This window comes from Neolamprologus multifasciatus, chromosome 19 (assembly GCF_963576455.1).
Source record: "Neolamprologus multifasciatus chromosome 19, fNeoMul1.2, whole genome shotgun sequence".
Classification (NCBI taxonomy): Eukaryota; Metazoa; Chordata; class Actinopteri; order Cichliformes; family Cichlidae; genus Neolamprologus; species Neolamprologus multifasciatus.
This window is the reverse complement of record NC_140457.1, coordinates 25922579-25944393: the sequence shown is the minus strand read 5'-3', so window position 1 is coordinate 25944393 and position 21815 is coordinate 25922579. Positions and strand designations below refer to the sequence as shown.

At 38.8% G+C, this 21815-nt stretch overlaps 1 protein-coding gene and 1 long non-coding RNA gene across 5 annotated transcripts in view; both read right to left on the bottom strand.

The window, feature by feature from the left end:
- Positions 1-20710, bottom strand: part of LOC146496714 (uncharacterized) — a 33462-nt gene extending 12752 nt beyond the window's left edge. The window contains exon 1 of the long non-coding RNA XR_014871157.1: positions 55-20710. This is a non-coding gene — a long non-coding RNA (uncharacterized LOC146496714). The remainder of the gene's footprint in view (positions 1-54) is intronic.
- The window catches only part of npas3 (neuronal PAS domain protein 3), a 404340-nt gene that overhangs the window by 202898 nt on the left and 179627 nt on the right, over positions 1-21815 (bottom strand). The window lies entirely within an intron of this gene.

The window sequence follows — 21815 nt, the reverse complement described above, 5'->3', positions numbered from 1 at the left end:
TCAGCCTCATTTTCAAGTACACTTCCTGACACGGACACACACATACACACAAACACTCATACTTGAAACTCTCTCTCACCCAACAAGAAGATTATTGATTTATGTACCTGTGCATTTCAAATCTTTGCATTCCACGTGTTGTATGTTTGTTTTTTCTTACAGGTGCAGTAGTTGGTGACATTGTGCATTTCTATCTGTACTCTATCCTTATGTCCCTCACGCCCCTTTTTTTCTCCTGCCTGTCTTGCCTCGGACACTGTCATACTGTATACCACATCTAATGTAATAACTGAAATAACACAAATAAAAGGAAGCAGAAATAAGCAGATAAACCCTGATGAAACATTCTGATTGCTCTAATGCATTCCTCAAGACAAGAAGGTTCAGTTGTGTAACTAAAACGTCTTCCTCTAAAGGGTCTTCTCAACAATGAAGGTAAACAAGAACAGGACAAATTTCTTAGTGAGTCAGAAGTGTTTCAGAGTGAACCCTCTGACTCTTGATGCATTTCTGATATTATATTTGATTGCAAATTTGCAAGCAAATCACCTTAAATAGCAACCCTTGGCAATGAGCTGCAGTCATCTTTTCACCTCGTTTCACCACTGATTACTGAGAACCGTAGAACCTGATCTTGAATGTGCTCCCTCTCGGTCCATGGAGGAAACTACCTCCGCAGTAAAAATTAATGATCTTTGACAAACTGTCTGACAAGAGAGATATGGGTGATGCAAGGTAAAGGATTGACAAAGTAAGAAAAGAGGAGCTCAAAAGAGGTGAATTCTCACAGCTTTCTCTGTCTCTTCATTTCTATCTTTCTTTTCTTGCCTTCTATCTCTGGATCCCTATTGAGACATAAGCTGCACAGATGAACATTACATACTGGACAGAAAACAGCTGAATGCCACCGATGATTAGAGGAGAGATGGATGGAAGGAGAAGAAGAGACATTAAGAAGAAAGAGTGAGAGTCAAAGAGAGGAATGGAGAGGCCGAGGCAGAGAAGGAGGAGGTGGATGTTAATTAATTATACGCCGTCAGGGTCTAAATCATTTTCTTTTAAATGTGGAGTTGTCACAGTGTCTCATATTAAACCCTCAGAACTGATTTTGAAGAAAAAGGTTTCCACGTCAAGAAATAATTTGGAAAGTCCTTATTGTGCAGTTGTGGCATAGCAACAGAGCTAAGGCTTAGAATAGAACTGATTAAGGAAAGAATTAAGACAATTTCAGTAACCAAGCACGCTTAAAAAAAAACATTATAATCGTAATATTTCATTACATCACTGACTAAAGTTTTATGAACACTAAAACCAACGCTACATCAATCTATGAACTATGAATTCTGAGATTAGTTAGAATTGTGACTTTAATCTCGGACCCCCAATTACATAACCAAGATTTACAAAGACCCAAAAACACCCAAAGTTCCAACTCATACTTTGTGTCCATGTTTTATAGTGTTTATGGCCTTAGTATTAGCATGGTGGACATTGCAATGTTGGGTTTTGAAGCCTTTGCATTTTTCACACAGAATATTCAATCAGTAAAATGATCAATATCACTTTAATTTGATCAAACTCTGTGATTGTTATATATCTCTCATTATGGCAGGGGTCAGCAACCTGTGGCTCCGGAGCTGCATGCGGCTCTTTAGTCGCTGTACTGCGGCTCTGCGTGGTTTGGGAAAATAAATTAGAAGTATTTAGATGAAGTGTATTTTATTTATGTTAGTTCTTTTTTAACTTGTAGTTCTAAATTGGAAGATTATTGTGATATTGAAATATAAAAATACAATTATATTTTATTATTTTTTCATCGCTCAAAATAAGCGCCACACTCGCGGAAGCCGGTGTACGAAACGCCGTGCATTTATCGAGACTTTCAACCCCAGGTAGGCCAATTATGGATCTTCGGATCCACATTATGTCAGCAGCTGCTCCACCGTGAACTATGTTAAAAACAAACACCGCTCACGGCTCACAGACGACAGCTTACAGTCCTGCGTAAAGATGAAAGCCCCGATTTGCAGACGCTGTGCGCAGAGGTTCAGGAGCAGAAGTCCCATTGTCAACATACCACTGCAGACCCGACGATGTTTGCATGAACACGCTTTTCAGCATCTCTTTACTGACCCCTTTTCACACACGGTTGCTATATGCATACAGCCGGCTGTAGCTTTGCAGCTCACAGCCCGACAACACAACAGCAGAGAGAGCAGACTTTAAGGCGGCGAGACGTGATTGCAGGTGCCGCTCAGGTGTGTCCGACTCCCATACAGCGGCACTGCAGACCACGCCCCGCCACACACATTAACCAGGTAAAATACATATTTAGGCAGAATTTTGCAAATATCTATTTTTCTTTCTTTTTTTTTTAGCAGCATAGTGCTTTTTTCCAGTTGTTTTTTAAAAGTCAGGTCAAGGCTCCAAAAGCCCAAAGGCGATATAAGGGTGGCGGCTCACAACAGTTTTTGTTTGCTACATGGATCATTTTATTTCAGCTGGGTGTCTTTCCTTTTGTTATATTTCTTTAAGAGTTCAAAATGTGTTGATTACATAAATAAAATGTAATTTTCTCTGTAGCACTTCATGGATTTCATAAGCAACACACCTTAGTTGTTCACACAAAGCATAAAGGTAAAAACCAATATATACAGTGTTATCTTCATTTTAGAAAAATATTTGCGGCTCCCAGTGTTTTCGTTTGCATGGAAACCGGGTCCAAATGGCTCTTTGGGTGTGAAAGGTTGCTGACCCCTGCATTATGGAGTACTGCACATCTAAACGTTGCACTTCTGTCACATCTTGGTCTTCTGTGGTATCAGGTTTAAATGTATCATGTTTTAAATAGGTTTTTTGTGCAGGTGTCACATTAGAAATAAATGGCAGGACTTAGAGTACACTGAGTGGTAGAATAAATGTTCACTTTATTTCTGCAACATCCCTCTTTTCTCACATTTTCATCCCAGTGTTGCTTTTTTGCTGTATAATAATTCTGCAAATAGGGATCCCCGTCCCTCTTGACCGAAGTAGAATCAGCGCTCAGTTCATCTTAAGCAGATCTCAGGCTTTTGTCAAGGCAAGTAACACAAATAAAGACTGTTGAACTTGTATGGCAATACATCCCTCTGGTTGCGTCGACCACTTTGCATAATAACAACTTGAGGAGGCAGTAGAAAGAGAAGTAGCAGTGTGAAAATTAAGTCAAAATGATGTTTGGGTGTTTTTTTGCTCTTAATTAATCTGCCATTGTGCTCACGTTAGCCTGATCTGATGGGAGAGTCAGAGCTTAAGCAACCTGGTGTCTTAAACACAGAGAGAGTGTTTAAGACAGAGCAGGGCAGAGAGAGTTACTGCAGTCCTTATCAGAGTCCAGCTCTTATCTGCAGGTCTGATCCGCACACACCCACACACTTTATTAACTGCAGCACAATACAAGCCTGCAGTGTTTGCGATGGAGAGAAAGAAAGAGGAAAACAAATGCCCTCTCTTCAACTATTTTATTGGAAGTGAAGAACAGGCTGTGTGTGTGTGTGTATGTGTGAGTGTGTGTGTGTGTGTGTGTGTGTGTGTGTGTGTGAGAGAGTTCATCCAGAACAGCAAAAGAACAGAAAACAACAGACTGAAGCGAGGCTGTGAGCCACAACCCAGTATTTACCTGACACTAAAGACAATCTTTACATCCAACACACAATCTGAAAGGGTCTCTATACCAACCATCATATATGTGAATGCTGTAATACTAAGAAAGCAATTTAAGAGAATGATTACCTTCACCTGTGAGGCGTTTTCAGATATCACAGATCACATAAGAATATATCCCTGCCCTGAAATGAACTATTAAATCAATCCACACATTTGACTCTCCAAGTTCACTTTAGTTATAAGAGGGGAACATTTACCGTAGATTGCATAAATATATATTATTTATAGCTCTTTTCAAAACCATGATGTCTTCATCTGATGAATTAAATGTACAACATAGTTTTGGCAGGAGGCAGAGGTTTTGGCTGCTGGTGTTCAATGATTTCATTCAGTTCCAGGAAGTAAAAAGTGAAGCTTAAAATAGTTCCAGACGGTTCAATGTCACAACTTTTATAGCAGAGGGGATCCGGTGCCAGAGCAGCTTTTACTGTTCAACTGCAGTGATGGAGGACAAGTGGTGAAGGAGTAAAAGTGGGACTGAGAATGTATAACAAAAAAAAGATGGAAGGTAATGTGTGGAAAGAAAGCACAAACAGCTTATAGTAGCAGATAGGGGAAAGAAGGGATTCAGAGGAGGCTGATCTGGAGAAGATGAGCAAAGGAAGACCAAATTTGCGAAAGGTTTACCTTGAAAATAAGAGGAGCAGATGAAAAGAAGAGGAGGCATGGTAGTCCATCAGGGTAAAACTGGGTCATAACAGAGGATGGTTGAATGTAAGAACAAATTGGCAAAGGGAATTAAAGAGGGATTGACAGAAAGTGAAGATTGACAGAAGGAGGTAAAGACATAGTTCTAGGTGAAGAAGACATGGTGGACAAAGAGAAAGGGAAAAGGCTGGAGGGTAGGAAAGGAAGAAAGATGAGTGCCATAGACTCATTTTTAGAGTTGGCTTGATTCCCAGGAGAGGAAACGCCGAGAAGGTCGAAACCACAATCTGACAAAAGGAGTCAGCCAACAAATGAACTAATAAAATAATATAAGAATAAATCAAGACATTGATTTTTTTTTTTTACATCATCGGTGTGGTTTCTTGCGCACAGGTGAAGTCATCATCAATCATCAACCTATTTCTCTATGAGGAGAAAGTGTCCCAGCATGTTTGGTAGCATATGGTGCCTATGTGTCTATGGAATACTTAAGCCACCTGCTGTGCAACACTAAATCTACTTAAAGACCCGTCTTTGACCAACTTTATCTTTAAGGCTGTTTTTCTTATCACTCGTTTCCTGTAGAGTCTTTAATAATTTCACTGGGCATTATTAGTAAGGCTACGTTCACACTGCAGGTGAAAGCGCATCAAATCCGACTTTTTTGGCCCTATGTGACCCATATCCGATCATGGTATGACAGTGTGAACGGCACAAATCCGATATTTTCAAATCTGACCTGGGTCACTTTCGTATGTGGTACTGAATCTGATACATATCTGATGTAGAAGGACTGATCTAGAAAGCGACTGCTGTGTGAACGGTCATGTCGCATGAAACCCGTCTTTTACGTCCTGACACAAGACAGACGCCAATTATCAGCGCCCGAGAAGACATCGTGAACGCTTCCTGGCCATCCAGTGTAGATGTTAGTGAAACTGTTGGGTAGGGATGGGTACCGGTATCCGGTGCCATGATGGCACCGGTTCTGACATGAACGGTAGTAACCAGACCGAAAAGCAGCGCACATTTCAGTGCTTTATTTCGGTGCTTTTTTTCCTGAGCTGTGATACACTTTCTTCTTCCTTACATTTGTATTGGCGGTTGGCAAACAACTGAAAGGTGCATTACCGCCACCAACTGGTATGGAATGATACACTTTAGATTCTAGCCAATCATTTTACGTTTCCGAGGATAGTAGGCAGGTCCAGGTACGTATGTTCTTTTAGAGCAGAACTACAGATTAAAAATGCCCAAAGCAAAGCGGTCAAAGTCTGGCTGTACTTCACAGCAAAAGATGCAAACTCAGCAGCCTGCAACAAGTGCTTTAAGGTGATACTGTGATACTGTCAAAGGAGGTAACTCCTCAAATCTGATGAAACACCTGGCGACGCATAGCGTTCTTTTTTAAAGCCGAGAAATGCGCCGTATTTGATAGCTCGCTGCGAGACCTCACACCGAGCACATCTACTGCGGGTGCGGTGCCTGTTATCGGTCCCGGAGTTAGCAACATCCCCCAAAAACCCGAAGAGGAGAGTCCTGGCCCCTAGCCCTGCCAGTGTAGCAGAAATGATGACGGATGATGATGCAGCAGCAGCCGTTCTTCTCTGTGTGAGTAGCTTAATGTTGTTCGTGTGTAATTTAGGTTGAGTAGGCTAACCACGTTATTACATTAATGCATGTAAGGTGAACTAGCAAACACCATCATAGCTACATGCGGCTGTCTTCTTGTTTGATGGCAGATACTCCCTTCACCCTGGCCAAAAAGGCTAAAATGACCAAAGAAAAAGTGGAAAACAGTTAAACATGAGAGGTTTTTGGACAAAGTTTGTGTTTTTTCCATTGATTAAGCACTGCTTCCAGCCCAGAGTGATACCATATATGCCCCATAGCTGCAGAAAAGGCTAACATTGTTATCTTTTTACAAAAAAACAGCTGAACATGAGAGGTTTTTGGACCAATTTTGTGTTTTCCATTCTTTAAGCACCGGTTTGAGCACCGTTTAAGCACCGGCACCGTTTCAAAAGTACCGGTTTGGCACCAGTATCGGATAAAACCTAAACGATACCCATCCCTACTGTTGGGAAGACAACGTTGGAGAAACGTGAACATTTTATTTGTACTGTATAATCTGTAGATTCTGACAGAAATCTGCAACTATCCTTTGAAGCACCGCTCCTCTAAAACAGCAATAAGGGTAATTATTAGGCCATATGTAAATAACACAATAGCTTTATAACTTAAAGCAAAATTGGTAAACATAAAGTCTGAAACAAGTCTTTATTTTATTTTGTGGGTTTTGTGTGACATATTAAGGCCATCAGTCAAACAATACTGTTTGCTCTGGGTCTGAACAGAGCGCGTTGTGTGTGACGTCTTCTTTCGCGCATGCGGGCTGCTTTGAGGGTTCACACTAGAGCGCGTTTGCTGTCACATTTTATTTGTAGTGTGAACAAGCAGACAAAAAAATCGGTTTGATCAAAAAATCGAAATTGAGCATTAAGACGTGCAGTGTGAACGTTGCCTTAGAGTTCATTGTAAAGACGTAGAAAACTTACTAGAAAATCCAGTTCTTGACCCTGAAAAACGTCATAGACCCACTCTCTGGTTGACGCCAAAACACCTTTATAGAATGGATCTTCTTTTCTTTCTGCTGTACAAGAAATAACCCCTGGTCTGCCATATTGAAATGGTCACAGTATCAGTATGACCACTCAACAAAAGAGGTAAGAGGCACTCTAAAAACAGGTAAAATTTCAGCACTTTACCCTTTAGGTTTTAGTGGAGTAATAAGAACAGAAGTGGACAGCACAGAGAACTGCTTGGTTCATCCACTGTTTTATGTGCTTTGACCCTTACCACCTGTGTAGAGTGTCCTTTTGGGCCAGGCTGAACGGGGGGTGGGTGGAGGGGTATTTCCTGAGCGTTTCTATCAGCTGAGAGTACTCCTCTCTTTAGCAGAATGCTCTTCACTGTAGCGCTGAGTGGACATTTAACCTCCCCACTCCAGCCTCAACAGTTTTGCACAGAGAGTAATAAGATGGATATTATCGCTACATTGAGGAGAGACGAGTACTGAGAGAAAGACTGGTGGAGAGAGTGGGAGATACGATGACAAAATGATGCCGTCAAGTAGATCGGATGGCGATAACGAGTAGGGCAGAGAGAAACGGTTTTATGGAGATTATCACTGATTTTGGACTACGCTTACTCTCTCACTCCCAAATATTCAAATGTACTCTTTTTTCGCCGTCACTCTCTCACCCAATGTTTTTGGCTGAGAAACACAAAGACGAAGGTGTTGCCGCTTGAAGCGCAGCATCTTGTGATCCAAACAACATCACAGATGAACTCAGTCACTGCCGCCTTTGATTCCAGCTTTTCTACAATCTGTTGCCAGTTTCCTGGAGAGGCCTTGTTTTTCTACATTGGCTTTGTTGCACCGGCACTGTTGGCAACTGAATGATCAGAGTAAGTAAAACAAAAAAAAACGCTAAGCACCTGCAATGTATTCTAATGAGCAGTGGGAAGCTGTCAGAGAACCAGCAACCAAGGAATGAGGGGTTTTGTGTGACAAGATAAACACTGTGTTTTTCTAATCATATTCATCTTCCAAGTTACTGAACACTGCAAGTCTGCTCGAGATTGACATGGTCATCATGACATCACCCATGGGGTGGCTGTAGATCAGGAGGTTGAGCAGGTCATCTACTTTTCAGAAATTTGGTGGGTCAGTCACTTGCCGCTCCAGTGTGCATCACAAAGTATCCTTCGACAAGATACTAGCCCCAAATTGCTCTCCGATGCATTTTTTGGAAAAAGCATAGAAAAGAAGTTCTTGTATGAAGGAGTGAATGTCCTCAGGTAGAGTAGAAAACCTTTATATTAGAACCTGTCCAGTTACAATTTGCCAGTAATGCAGTTTTATGTATAGTGAAGTAGTATGTATAGTGTTTTATTGCTACTTTTAGGAAAGGAACCATTCTAAAAAATCCATCCAGCATTCGTCACTGTCAGCAAATAGTAAAAATATTAATGATAAATCATCATAAATAAATCATGAAACAGTATTTTTTAATCTTGTCAAATTTATCTTCTTAAATGGTGATGGAAGATTGAGGGGAGTTTTCTGTAGTGATGTGCGATACCACTGATTTCCTTTCCGATCCGATACCAAGTAATATTCAGGGTGGTATCGACGATACTGATCCGATACCGATACTTTGTACAAAAACTTATTTTATTTGTTGTATCTCAAATTATAGCGTCATAATGATTACAGGACATCAGATTACTTGTTCTTATCACTTAATAATGCAGAGTTCATCATACAGAAATAAAAAATCTGAAGTTGTGCTATTTGAACACGTTGCCTGCCTGCAGCACTAAAGGACTCCGTGAGAGATGTCTGTCTCGCCCAAGCAGCACCTGTCCCTCTCCTCCTCTTCAGTTCACCTCAACATACCCTCGTCATATTCTGTTATATGATTTACTCTGAGGTGTTTGACAAGGTCAGTGATGTTGCAGCAACACCTCACTTTTTTGCCACATGTATCGCAAACCACGTCTCAGCCATTGTTGCCATTTATACAGCCGAATTTCGCACATGACAATGAAAGGCGGAAGAGGAAGTAGTTCCTTCGAATGTAGACAATCCGAATGTTATAGTTTCTTTCCACTGTGTTCCTGTTAATGATAAACTACAAATTTACCCTAAATTACTAAAATATCGATATCTTATTGTGAGAATCGATTCTAGAACATAAATGATTGTAATCGGAGGAATCGATATTTCAGGATCGATCCGCACATCACTAGTTTTCTGTTTTCTGCTTGCCTTTCTGTAAAAGTCACCGCTTGATATGTCAACATGTGCTCAGATTGACCCTCTTAGTTGTGTCTAAAATAATATTTAGGACAACAACATAGCCGTCGTATTTTAAAACCAGTTTTTAGTTGTTGTTTCTTTCATTCAATAGATTTATAACTGTAATTTTAGTGAGCATACATTCAAAACATGGAAATTCAACCGCAGCACAACAGATCTGTAACTAATAAAAGACAAATTTAATATTGGTGTGTAGCTCTAAGAGCAGTGTTATTTTCCCTCCAACTCATCTATGTTATGTCTGTTTTCCTTCTCATGCCGTCCGCCTCTACTTCTTTCCTTCCTCTTTCTCACTTTCTGGATTTTCCTCCCTGTAACACTCTGTTTTACAATTCATTCCCTTTTCTTCCACATCCCTTTGCACCTTCATATCTGCAAAGAGTGTAATCACCTGTGGACTCTCATGCTTAACTAAACTGAGCATACACACACATACACGCACACACACTTTTCTGCAGGTGGCGGTGTGTGACGTTGACTAATGTGATGCTGGTTGAGACATGTTGGCGTTAATCGATTAGCGCCGCAGCTTGACAGTGTGACTGCACACACACACACACTCATAGCGCTGCCGTGAAATCAAGGAAATGGAGAGAGAAAGACTTTGGAAATAGGAAAGAAATATATAGAAAAGATTTGAGGACACAAAATATGTTTCGGCAAAGAACATGCAGAAGACATTGTGAGGACAGGTAAAGTTACAGGGTGCGTATCTGTTTTGCTGTAAATGGAGCCAATATCTGCTGCCTGCATCACACTGAGATAAAACTTAAATAAGTAAATAATACACAAAACCATTTTTAGCACAACAGCATCTGATCGGTGTCACTGCTTCATATCAGAATAACACAAAAGAATTGATCAACTGATACTGAAGTTGGGAACATCCTAAACTGACCATTAATGATTCATTAAACTGCCATAATAACATGTTCACCACTTCTTCAACTTTAGTCTCTCAAAGAAAATAAATCACTCTTTTTTTGGCTTTTTTTAAAGGATTTTTAACACTTCGTGGGGACAGTGTTCATTTAGAAAAATGCAATCAGTAAATTTCACTTCAGTCTATCAAGTTTTTTGCTGATATTTTGTAGTTTGTCAGTGGGCAGCAAAGTTATTCATCTCCCAGCACTATAGCTTTTGAGAAACTCACCTTGCCAGAGTTTAGATAGAGGGAATGACATCATGCTTCTACCTGCGATGAAGCACGGCATGCAAAATGCCGTAAAACGAGTCAAATATCACTTTAGAACCACAATTCGCTGTGTGTTTGTGCGTCTGCACCAATGCAACAGATGGTTACCCACCAGGAAGCATCATTAAAGAGACACTGAGTGGTTTTGATTAAACAGCGAGTGTCATTAACAACACTGTACTTCATAATGTCATTAATGAAGGCCATGTTTCAGGAAGACATACAAAAGCTGCAACAACTGCAGATAACTCCTGTTTTAATCGTGCCATAGAGCTCCTTTATAAACCTAAAGGTCATACCAGGAATGAGGCAGGCCCAGATCTTTCAACAACGCAGACAAGAAACACAAATATAAAGAACTATTTCTTCAACCAAAAATACAAATACAGAAACAGAAGATTTCCCTCAGATAACTTTTATCCAATAAATTGAGCAAGGATGCAGAATTTCATATATAAACAAAATGTAGTTCAGTTGTTGGCCAAAGAGACCGAACTTCAAACCATTCTACTTTACCACTTTATGGAGATGCTCCATTTTTCCAACAATACCGCCCCATTAAACACAGTGGAGACCTTATTTGATTAGCAATTAATTATTTTATCTGAGATACATCTTTAACCCTTTAAGACCTGCCATAGAACCAAGTCCGCCAGAGCTTATATTATATTTTTTTGAAATATTTTATATTTTGAAATACACCAATTTCTATACACTGCAGGAAAAACGAAAATAAATATTATAGTGCAAATTTGCAAAAAAGCAGCGTATGCATCAAAATGAACTATTTCTAGCAGTGCAATATGAGTTCTAAGGATCTCAGAAACTATTCAGAAAGTCATAAAGTCAAACATAACTTTTAAAAACACCAGTATAGGCTCATGAGGCCCGGATAGTAAAAAACTACATTTCCGCGAAAATGACGTCACTTCGTTTCGGGCAGGTCATGGTGGACATGCGATAGTTCATGCTGACGTCTATTCCTACGTAGGAAGTGTTATGAACAGCTGATCGGATCGGCAAAGCGTGTTTCTGGAATATTATGTTTTTGTTGCTGCAAGTGCTTTTTATACAGTTTTTGCAAAAAGCTTTATGTGGAAGGAAACTGACCTAGGACAAGCTGATGGCATAAGATGTAAGTACAACTCCTCAGGTTTCATATGCAAAAAAATTATTGCGCTAGCTCACGTGGTTGCAGAGCTACCGGGATTTAAAAGTAGTTGCGCAAAACGGAGCGTGCCCGCTCTGACCGGTTTTAAAGGGTTAAGAAAGAAATGTTCAATCTTTCTTTTAATCTTGAGGCAAAAAATCATTTTCATAAGTCTCCCCTCTGTTTGCCACAACTAAAGGAAAGAAGAAAAGGGAATTTTGGCAGGGATGAAAATCATTACATTATTTCCAACTTTACATACTTATAGGGTCCCCAGATTTTTTTTGTATGAGTGAACGCAGGAATAAATCAAAATTAAATTGATAAAATAACACTGTATTTTCTGGCATCACCCACCATTTACACGCCGATCCACTAATAAATTGAATTGCTTGTGACGCGTTATTTTGATGGTTGGTCAGATTGCCTCAGTCTGTGCTTATTTAAAGCTGACTGAAAAGACTCCCAGAAACAAATCTGTAGGCGAACAGCAGCATCTAAAACGATACATGTATGGCACAGTACAGTCTGTCATGGTTTGTTTTGTAGAAGGCAAGAGAAGATAAAAAAAAATGACTGGGTAATCTAAATGTTGGAGTACTGCGTGGCTTCCAAGACGCTGTATTGGCTGCCGTCTACTCTGATAAATGTTATTAAACCATCCATTGTCATTCTAAATGCCCATTTTTGGCCTTGATACCCTATGTGCTTTGGTCACGCTGCCATATCACTGAAATGTGAATATAGAATAAAAGAAACAAAGGAATAAAAGAACTTTGCATTTAAAGAAAAGGGTCGTGGCAAACAGGCAAACATTCACTTAAACCCTGCAAATTAATTAAAAAAAACAATACGAATCTGTCTGAAACCCAAGTGTGTGCATGTGTGTGTGTGTCTGCTTTTCTGCTTTTGTCGATGTGTGTTTTTGTGCGATAAACTATCTGGTACAGTACAACTATGATGTATGGCTCTCATCCCCACACTGAGACACAGCACTGATAGGACACACACACACACACAAATACACACTGGTTCAGAACTGATGCAGAAGCTTGATAACACTGCAATAAACTCTCTCACACACAGAAAGTTACAAAGTATAATCATAGTGTATGTGTGTGTCGGGCAGGTTGTGCAGGAAGAGAAAGAGAGGGAGAACAAAACGGAGAAGTTTCACTTCAAACAGAAGCCTTGATGTTGATATCATTTAATAACATGAGGTATTGCACAAACATACGCAGAGTCGCAAAGCTCTCATTAGTCTTAACCGCAATGCTATCAGTTTGTACGCGTTTGTGTGTGTGTGTGTGTATGGAGATGAGAATCAACACACAAACAGAGGAAATAGAAGAATGTAACTGAGGCAGTAAATGATGAGAACATTAGTCTTCTGACCTGCCACAGCACAGAGATCCCAGAGAACACAGTGAGGATTGCAGTCAGTGCTTCTCTTCTCTGAACCCCCGTCAGTTTTTATGTATTGAAATGTGTCAGTGTCGCGCTGACGGCATGTCTGCATCAGTGTATGTAGGACAGTAACAATGCTGTTGAGTGATGCAATGCTGTGAAGACAATAAGAAATGATACAGCTCATATTTTTACTCAACTCATCAGAGTCTTAACTGAAAGATTTGCTTTTAAATGTAGGGAAAAACAAAATGCAACAATCAGAAAAAGAACATTTTTGCATCTTTTGGGGTATGATGTTTCTTTCCAGCCATGACATACTGGAGCGTTAATATTGAAATTCACTCTGTAGGTTTAGACTAAAGTTCTTCTAGAAGCAAGTCTCACCATTTGACAGCAAACTATAACCCTCTGAGGTCTGAGTCATCATCGAGAATCACTCTACCTCTAACTGCAGACTTGTTTTTCCAAGTTTTGGCAAACAGGGGAAGAAGAAAATAATCTTACTAACTGACACACATAAAAAGATGTTTACATTTTTCTAATAAAAAAGTTTTTACTTGTCCAAAATATGGGGTTTGGGTTGCCACCTATGAAGAACTATAGACCTCAGGGTTAAACACCTTTGGGCATTAGGACAATTATTCTGAAATAAATTAAATTTAAAAAATGGCATTTTAGGGAATCATTGGTCAATCAAAAAAAAAAAAAAATCACAGAATTTGCCCCAGAAGGAAGAAAAACAGCCATATTTGCAGTTGAAGAATTCAGGGTTATTTGAGTGTCGTGTCTCTCTCCTATAATCTATGGTTAGAACCTAAATGTCACAGAACCAAAACCACAGATCACAGTGCGCCTGCATAAAAATTCATGACAATGGTCAATTACTTTACTCTGACATGCGCCCGATCGATGAATAAGGACAACGTCTCATGATATTTGCACTTGAATTAAATTGTTTTTCATTTCATCTTGAAAATCATATGGAAATCCTGCTAAAACCCTGGTAAGCTGTAGAAAAGCTGCTCTAAATAAAAATTGATTAATTGATTATAGATTAATGTATGAATGGATGAATAATGTGTAAGACACACAGATTATGTTGTACTGTGGCTAGTTTTCTACAATTACATAAGCATGATAGGCAACTGTGGCAAACACTGACTTACACTCTGAAAGAAATGTCAAAATAATTTAACACTTCTAAAAATGCATCACATGTATCAGTCTCCAAACTGTGACCTAACAACACATATGGAAAAGATTTATATAAATCTTATAAAGTTTGTATCTGTCTTGTATGAAAAGCATACAAGAGTGAAAACACACATAAGATCCCTTGAAAAATTATATAATGAAACTTGTATGTTTTGGATATTTACTAAAACAATATATGAAAGTAATGAGAAAGTGGCCACTTTCATGAGTAAATCATACAAGTTTTTACTATTTCTTTTCCATATGGGAATGCTAGCATAGAAAACAGAGTAGCAGTCACATGAGTTGTTCCATAAGCTATCTAGTCAAGATCATGGACTTCATACTTTATACCAGGTTCAGACACACCTGAAAATGAATGATACTAAACTAGGGCTGCCACAAACGATTATTTTGATAGTCGACTAGTCACCGATTATTTTTGCTATTAGTCGACTAATCAGATCATCATCCATTGAACGTAAAACGTACAGCTTATTGCACCAGCAGCATCTGCTCTTATACAACTACCATTAGCTTACAGCTCGAAGTGTTTAAGGTATGTGCTAACTAAAAATAAAGACAAGATGATAGTTTATTAAATGTTAATGACATTTTCAGATTGTTTTGGTGAAGTTTAATAAACTCCTTGCTATCTAAAATATAACAGGACACCGGAGTATATTCTCGAGCATCTCACACTTCTGATAATCAACTGTCTGCTTGAGTTTATTCAGCTGTGTAAAAACTATAACTTTAATCTCAGCCAAACCGATTTACTCAGGACAAAATAAAATACTGAAAAAAAAGCCAAACAATAACATTTTTAAGTTGTCTAAGTGACTTATGTATGTTTAACTTGAGTAGCGAAAGACGGCGGTGGGTTTGAAAACGATTTGCCGGGAGTCCGGTGTTCTCACGGCTCTAGAGAGCCTTGCCCCCGGCTAGCTATCGAGCTGGTGGGTAACAGACGTCTCCGAAAACGTCGGAGCGCTTTTGAAAATATGTGGTGTCTTGATAAACTGAGCAGATATTTGAGGTTTACACAGCTACATTGTCGCCGGAAAATATGTTAAACTTTGATTTTGTGACCCAGAAAGAATAATAAGAGTAACATTAAAACTAACTAGCAGCCGCCATTGTTGGAAACTAAGCACGGAATTCTGGGACACAGCTTCTTCTTCTTCTGGGATTAACGGCAGCTGGCATCCTTCTTCATGCAGTGCTGCCATCTTCTGTTTCAGTCCGTTATTACAGTCTTAAATCCTACTACTTATTCCTGCGTCTTTTGGGATCTTACAAAGCTTCAAACGACGTGTCGACTATTAAATTAGTCGTCGACAATTTTAATAGTCGACGTAATCGTGACTAGTCGAGTAATCGTGGCAGCCCTACACTAAACAAAACACACATAAAGTCTTCAAACAACTTATGTATGTATGGCTTCTACACTAGTGATGGGTCGTTCGCGAACGAAATGGCTCTTAGAGCCGATTCTTTGAAGTGAACGACGCGAGCCGACTCCTTATTGGGAGCCGTGAGGTTTTTTTTGTTTTGTTTTTTTTCTTTCTCTCACCCTCTCTCTCGCCCTTTTTTCCGCTAAACTCCGCATGCGTGGCCTGTACTTTGCGCTGGGCAGAGGGGGGGAGGGGCGTTAGCAGAGCCAGAGAGAAAGAGAGTGAGGGACAACAACGTCACATTAGAAAGGTATAGTAATCATCCACTATTTTCAGTTGCAGATGATAAAGGATTCAGAAATCATGCAGGCCCATATGACAGACAATGTGCATCTTCTTTTTGTTTTAATATTTTAATTTATATTTAATTGTGTTGTGGTTTGCAGTGTTTTGTGTTGTTTCACGTTAAATTTGTTTAAAAGGAAAAAGCTGAAAATTTAAATAGTTAAAAGTTTAAAATGTAAATAGTTGTTTTTTGTATTATATGATTTATTTATTACATTTTATGTGGAGTGAATAAATAAAGTATATTTATGGTGGACCTTAGAGACAAAGCACGTACAAACTCCAAAACACGTACAAACTCCTAAGCACATACAAACTCCAAAACACGTACAAACTCCTAAGCATGTACAAACTCCAAAACGCGTAAAAACTCCAAAACACGCAAAAACTCAGAAGCGCGTACAAACTCCAAAACACGTACAAATGACAACAGAAGTGCTCCAGGTTTCTAGGGCGCAGTGTTGAGCTTTTGTTACCTAGTGGCTACACAAGCCAGGAAGTATCAACAACCGGATTTGGTGTGTGGTAGTAACAGGTAAATGAACTTTTTTTTTTTTTAATTATTTGAATAAATATGAGTGCTTGTCTATAAATACACAAACAATACACACATGTTTTCAATTGTGTAATTTGAGTGATCTGGGTAGCTCTGTTTTGGAAGTTCAGTAAACGCTAGAAATGTGTTTTGGAGTTTGTACGTGCTTTTTGGAGTTTGTATATGCTTTAGAGTTTGTACGTGCTTTGTCTCTAGGGGCCATATATAAACATATATAAATAAAACCACTTTTTTTACATTAGTAATTCCTTTTCTGCATAATTTTATATTATTGTTAATGATTAAATAATTAAAGCAACAAAACAACCTGAAGAGCTGGTTCGGAGCCGAAAGAGCCGGCTCTTTTTAGTGAGCCGAGCCGAAAGAGCCGGATCTCTAAAAAGAGCCGGAAATCCCATCACTATTCTACACACAGTGCAATTTTAGCATTCAAAAAATTTACTGCAAGTACCACTGTGCTGTATGACAAGGATCTAATGAACATGTACATCAGTTTGATGCATGTAGACTGTACCATACTAAAACCCAATGAACTGGGACCAAAACAAACGGATGTCAATCTTCTTTCTTCTTCCAATGTGTCCAAGCTTTTTGTCAAGTTTTGTTGCGCCAGTATCCTACCATAAAAAGGTAGGAGCACGGTGTTGGAGCCATGACCAAAGATGGTGGCAAGACAGAACCTAAAATTTGTCATTTGTCTTTTTTTTTTTTTTTTACAATGTAATCCAAACAAAAGTTGAACACAAGGTGTTTAATGAAAGAATCCATTTTCTTACAAATTGACTCATTCCACCGTGGTGAGAGATTAACAGGTCAGCAATGCACCATAATTAGCACAATATAGTATAAAATCTTTTCAGAGCTCTTATTTGCACTTAAACTAATGAATTAAAAATTCCAAGTTGAGGGAATAAATCTCTACAGGGAACAACAAATTGAGTCAAAGTAGAAAACACTGGCAGAAAACATTCACATCAGATAGGCTTTCAAAAAAGCACAGCTACCATATTTATCCCCTTCCTCTGATTCAGCCGAGACTAAACACTGCTACTTAAAAAAAGTATGAAAGTCCTTCTGATCAACAGCCTCATCAAAGTCAATTTAGCTTGTGTTTTTTTTTTTCTCTTTAAAAATATTTTTTTTTAAAATCAATTACTAAGCGAACAGATCAAACAGTCTGAGTGACAGGCAGTCGCCAACAAATTAATCAGCATCCTGAGGGACAGATGGCTTTGAAATGAACTTTCTCTGCTTTAAGCCTCAAAGCAACATTTTTTTCATCTTCACTACAATGACATACAACAGAAGAGCTATAGTGCTGTGGTTAGAAAACAACAGCTGCAATTAGTTCAGCAGCAGCTTGTCTTTGGTTTGAAAATGAAGACATAAAGCAAGGACGGAGTGGGGGAAGGGATGCGGGATATGTGAAAGGAGCCAGGGGTAGGACGTAGTATCAGAATTAAGAAAGCAAAAACAGATGGATGAAAAGTAGGAATACAATAGACACTGAAAAAACAAAGGGAAAGGAAGACAATTCGAAAGAAATATTCAAAAAAAAACCCTAAAAGGACAAAAAAAGAAGAGTGTTAGAAACCGGCTAAATCAACTAAAGTCAGGGAATGAAGGAAAAGAAAGGAGAAAGAAGGAAAGAAAGATGGGAAACAGACAAATTAAGTTTGCTTCACTAGGAAAGTTATTTCTGCAATAGTAATTTCAGTCACTGTAATTATTTTCCAATTCAGCAGATGCATCATTCAAAGAACCTGGCCTACCTGTAAGCATACAGGGTTCTTTGAAGACTGCAAAGGCCAGAAGTGAAAAGGCTATTCAAAAGGTGTTCATGCTAATTAGCTAGGTGCTAGCTATAGCTAGGTAAATCCTAATGGCGTGCTAATCAGATATTACTAAATGACACTGTATACACGTGGAAAAAAACTAGAGGGACCGTCAAAGAAAGAGAACTAAGATAGCAGCAAAGAGGAGAGAAAAACAAAGTGGGAAATTTACTAGCATAAGGAATGAAATTACATTTAATTATAACAATACAGTAGAAGTATTAAAAAAAACACTGAAGTGCCAAAAGTTATTAGTTTAATTATATCTTATAATGACTATAATGTTTGTATGTATACATGTCTCTAAGTATCTCCTCTATGGTCCAGTTTAAAATCAATTAGTATCAAAAATCATGATTATTAAGATCTGTTGTTTTAAAATTATTATTAACACAACATATATTATGCTCATTTCATCATCTCACTGCATGTTATGTTATGTTCTCCATTAACATCCATCTCCATCTGCATTTAATCACGAGTTGTTGTTAATCCAATGTTGTTGGAGCTATATAAATAAAACTGAATTGAACTGAATTAAGACTACGTCCACACGTACACGGGTATTTTTGAAAACTGAGATTTCCGTTTTCGTTTTAAGAAATAATCCCGTCCACACGTAAAGGCAGAAATGAAGGAAAACGCTGCTAGGAACATACCAAAGCAACAGGTGGCGATATATTCCTAACCGTGCAGAAATGTTGGCCAATCAGAAGTCTAGAAGCCTCGGTGGGAAAAAGTAAACAAAGATGGGGCATAGAAGCAGAACCGAGTCGTATGTGTGGAGGGACAGTAACTGTGTGTGTATATGTAAGCATTTAAACACTGCAGAGAGAACAATTAACAGTAACAGTATTGTAGAAATTCATTTCACCGAAACAATAACGTGGCGCACAGTGTGACGTCAAAAAATGCGCACACCTTTGACGCTGCATTTTCTGTTTTTCTCATCCACACGTAAATGCAAAAACGGAGTTTTCAAAAATATCCACCCTGGCCGGAGTTTTTTAAAAATCTACGTTTTCAGTGACCAAAAACGCCGTTTACGTGTGGACGAAAGGTGCAAACGCATAGAAAAATCTGCGTTTTCAAAAATACCCGGGTACGTGTGGACGTAGCTTTGATTTGCATTGGAATTTTGTTCAACTTGCTACTAAATACAAAAATGAAGAATTTGAAAAAGTGCAAAAACCTCTGTGCTTCCACACTAATGTGTGCAAACATTACAACTTACCGATTTAGCAGGAGATACAATAATTATTTCCTCCACAACAACTAGTTTGCATTAAATATACATTTAGATATGTTGCTTAATTGTTAACAATGATAATACTATAACATTAACCTAATCTTAAATTGCTAAAGATCAAACATTTTATACCACCCATGGTTTAGAGCTTTTCCACTATATATATATATATATATATATATATATATATATATATATATATATATATATATACACACACACACACACACAGACACACATTTGGGTTTAGGCTGGATGTTTTGCCTCTGCTTTCACTTTTCAAAGACTACTTGGTTGGGTCACTTTCTGGGTCATTTTCTGAGGGAAGAAATTCCTTGAATCCTTAAACTAGCATAGAAAAAAAAATGAAAACATAAAGAAAGAAAAAATATAGAGAAATGAGAAAGATGGAGGTGTAAGATGAGTAGACAGAGGCAGAGATGGATAGAGAGATGGGAGAAGGGTTTGAGAGAGCAGTTATGAGTGTTATTAAGAAATGGCTGGACTGCTAACGGAGCATTCAGACAGTGGTACAGCTGAATGCTTCACAGCCCAGCAAACACAAGCTTGGCCCCTTTCTCGCTCTTCCCCACAAGTTTATCTAATTCCCTCTCTCCCTTCTCTCTCTCTCTTTCTGATTCATTCATCTCCCTCTCTCTCAGTGTCCTCTAACTCTCCCCTGTAACATTTTAAATTGTAAAAATCCATTAAATCCAATGGTTTCGATCAGAGAGTGCAGCCGAGTGTATGTATTTATCTCTGCGTATGCCTCCGCCAGTTTATCTTTTTGCTCCGAGTTTGTGTGAGTGACAGGGCGTAAACAAGGTAATAACAGTGCTGAGTGGAGGTCTTACAGACAATTCAAAGCTATCAATAGCTTTGATTATTGCAGCCATCTTCTAGCATGACAGTGTCCTTCTTTGGCGTTTACAATATGTAATTAGAATTATTTTATAATACTAATAATTATAACTTTACTTGCACAGCAGCACTAAAAAGTGTTTTAACAGACAAATGCTGAATACGAGCATGAAAAGGGCAAAAAAATGTATAGAATGAAAAAAGACATGACAAAAATACGAAGCAAAAAAATGTCAACATGAATAATAAAATGATGAAAGCAATATATTGTAACACAGAGACAAGAAAAATGCAAAAAAAACCAAAGCATAATAAGACAATGATGAAAGGAGACTCGCAAAAGATGATAAAAGCCTATAAAAATGTCAATTAAAGGACCAAAAAAACCCATGTTTTTAATGGTAAATAAATTCTTTATTGTATGTTGTTCTTAGCTTTAAAACCACACGTATCTACTACAGATCAAATATTGTCTTACAAAGTTAAAAATACCTTTTAAAAAGCCTCACCTATTTCATAGGACAGCTGTATATTCTAAATAACACACGTTGTGTTGTTTAGGGGTAGAGGACGACTTCCGGGTGATGCGTGGCAGCGCAATGGACGCATAGTCACTGAGCTCTGTTCCAACTGATCTAAATTACGGTGTTGCTGGGAAACAAGCAGATTTTTTTTGACCACGACTATGGCTATGAAGTCATGGAGAAACGCAAATCTTACACGGGAATAAAAAAGGCACTAAAAGGAGGAACATTCGGTTCCAAACGGCCTTCACGCGAATTCGCATCCACTGGAGCACCGTAAGCCCACAGACTTACGAGGATGCAGAGGACGCAGCGAAGGAACTGAGAGCACGGGGCATTGAGGTGGCCCCCACACGCGCGAACCTGGGACCCAGCACTGAAGAGAGAGTACGTAACACATTTTCATGGCATGGAGTGGATACGGAGAGGAACACGAATGGAAACTCGAGTCCGACGCAAACTGCGGGAATATAGAAGAGACTATTAAATATGAACGACAAGGAGGATAAGAGCTTTACTCACAAGCCAGCAGACTATATAAGAAGGTAATATGCACCATTTGGTTTCATTGCTGTTCAAGTCGGTGTGTTGATAGTTCAGTTGATCAGATTTATAAGTTGCCATATATGTTGGACTCATCTAGTGTAAGTGGGATGTACCTGCTGGACAGTCGCCACAACACTAGGGAGAGCCCCCACCGTATGGTGGGTCCTTTCTCTCCTCTCCCCAACAGGGACCTGAAGGGGTCGAATGATCCTGAGTATTTGGAGGACTCTATACTGGCTCTATTGTTTTTGTGTACTTATTTTAGTTTTGTGTTAACAGTGGGGGCACAATGTTTTACCTCAGTGACATTTG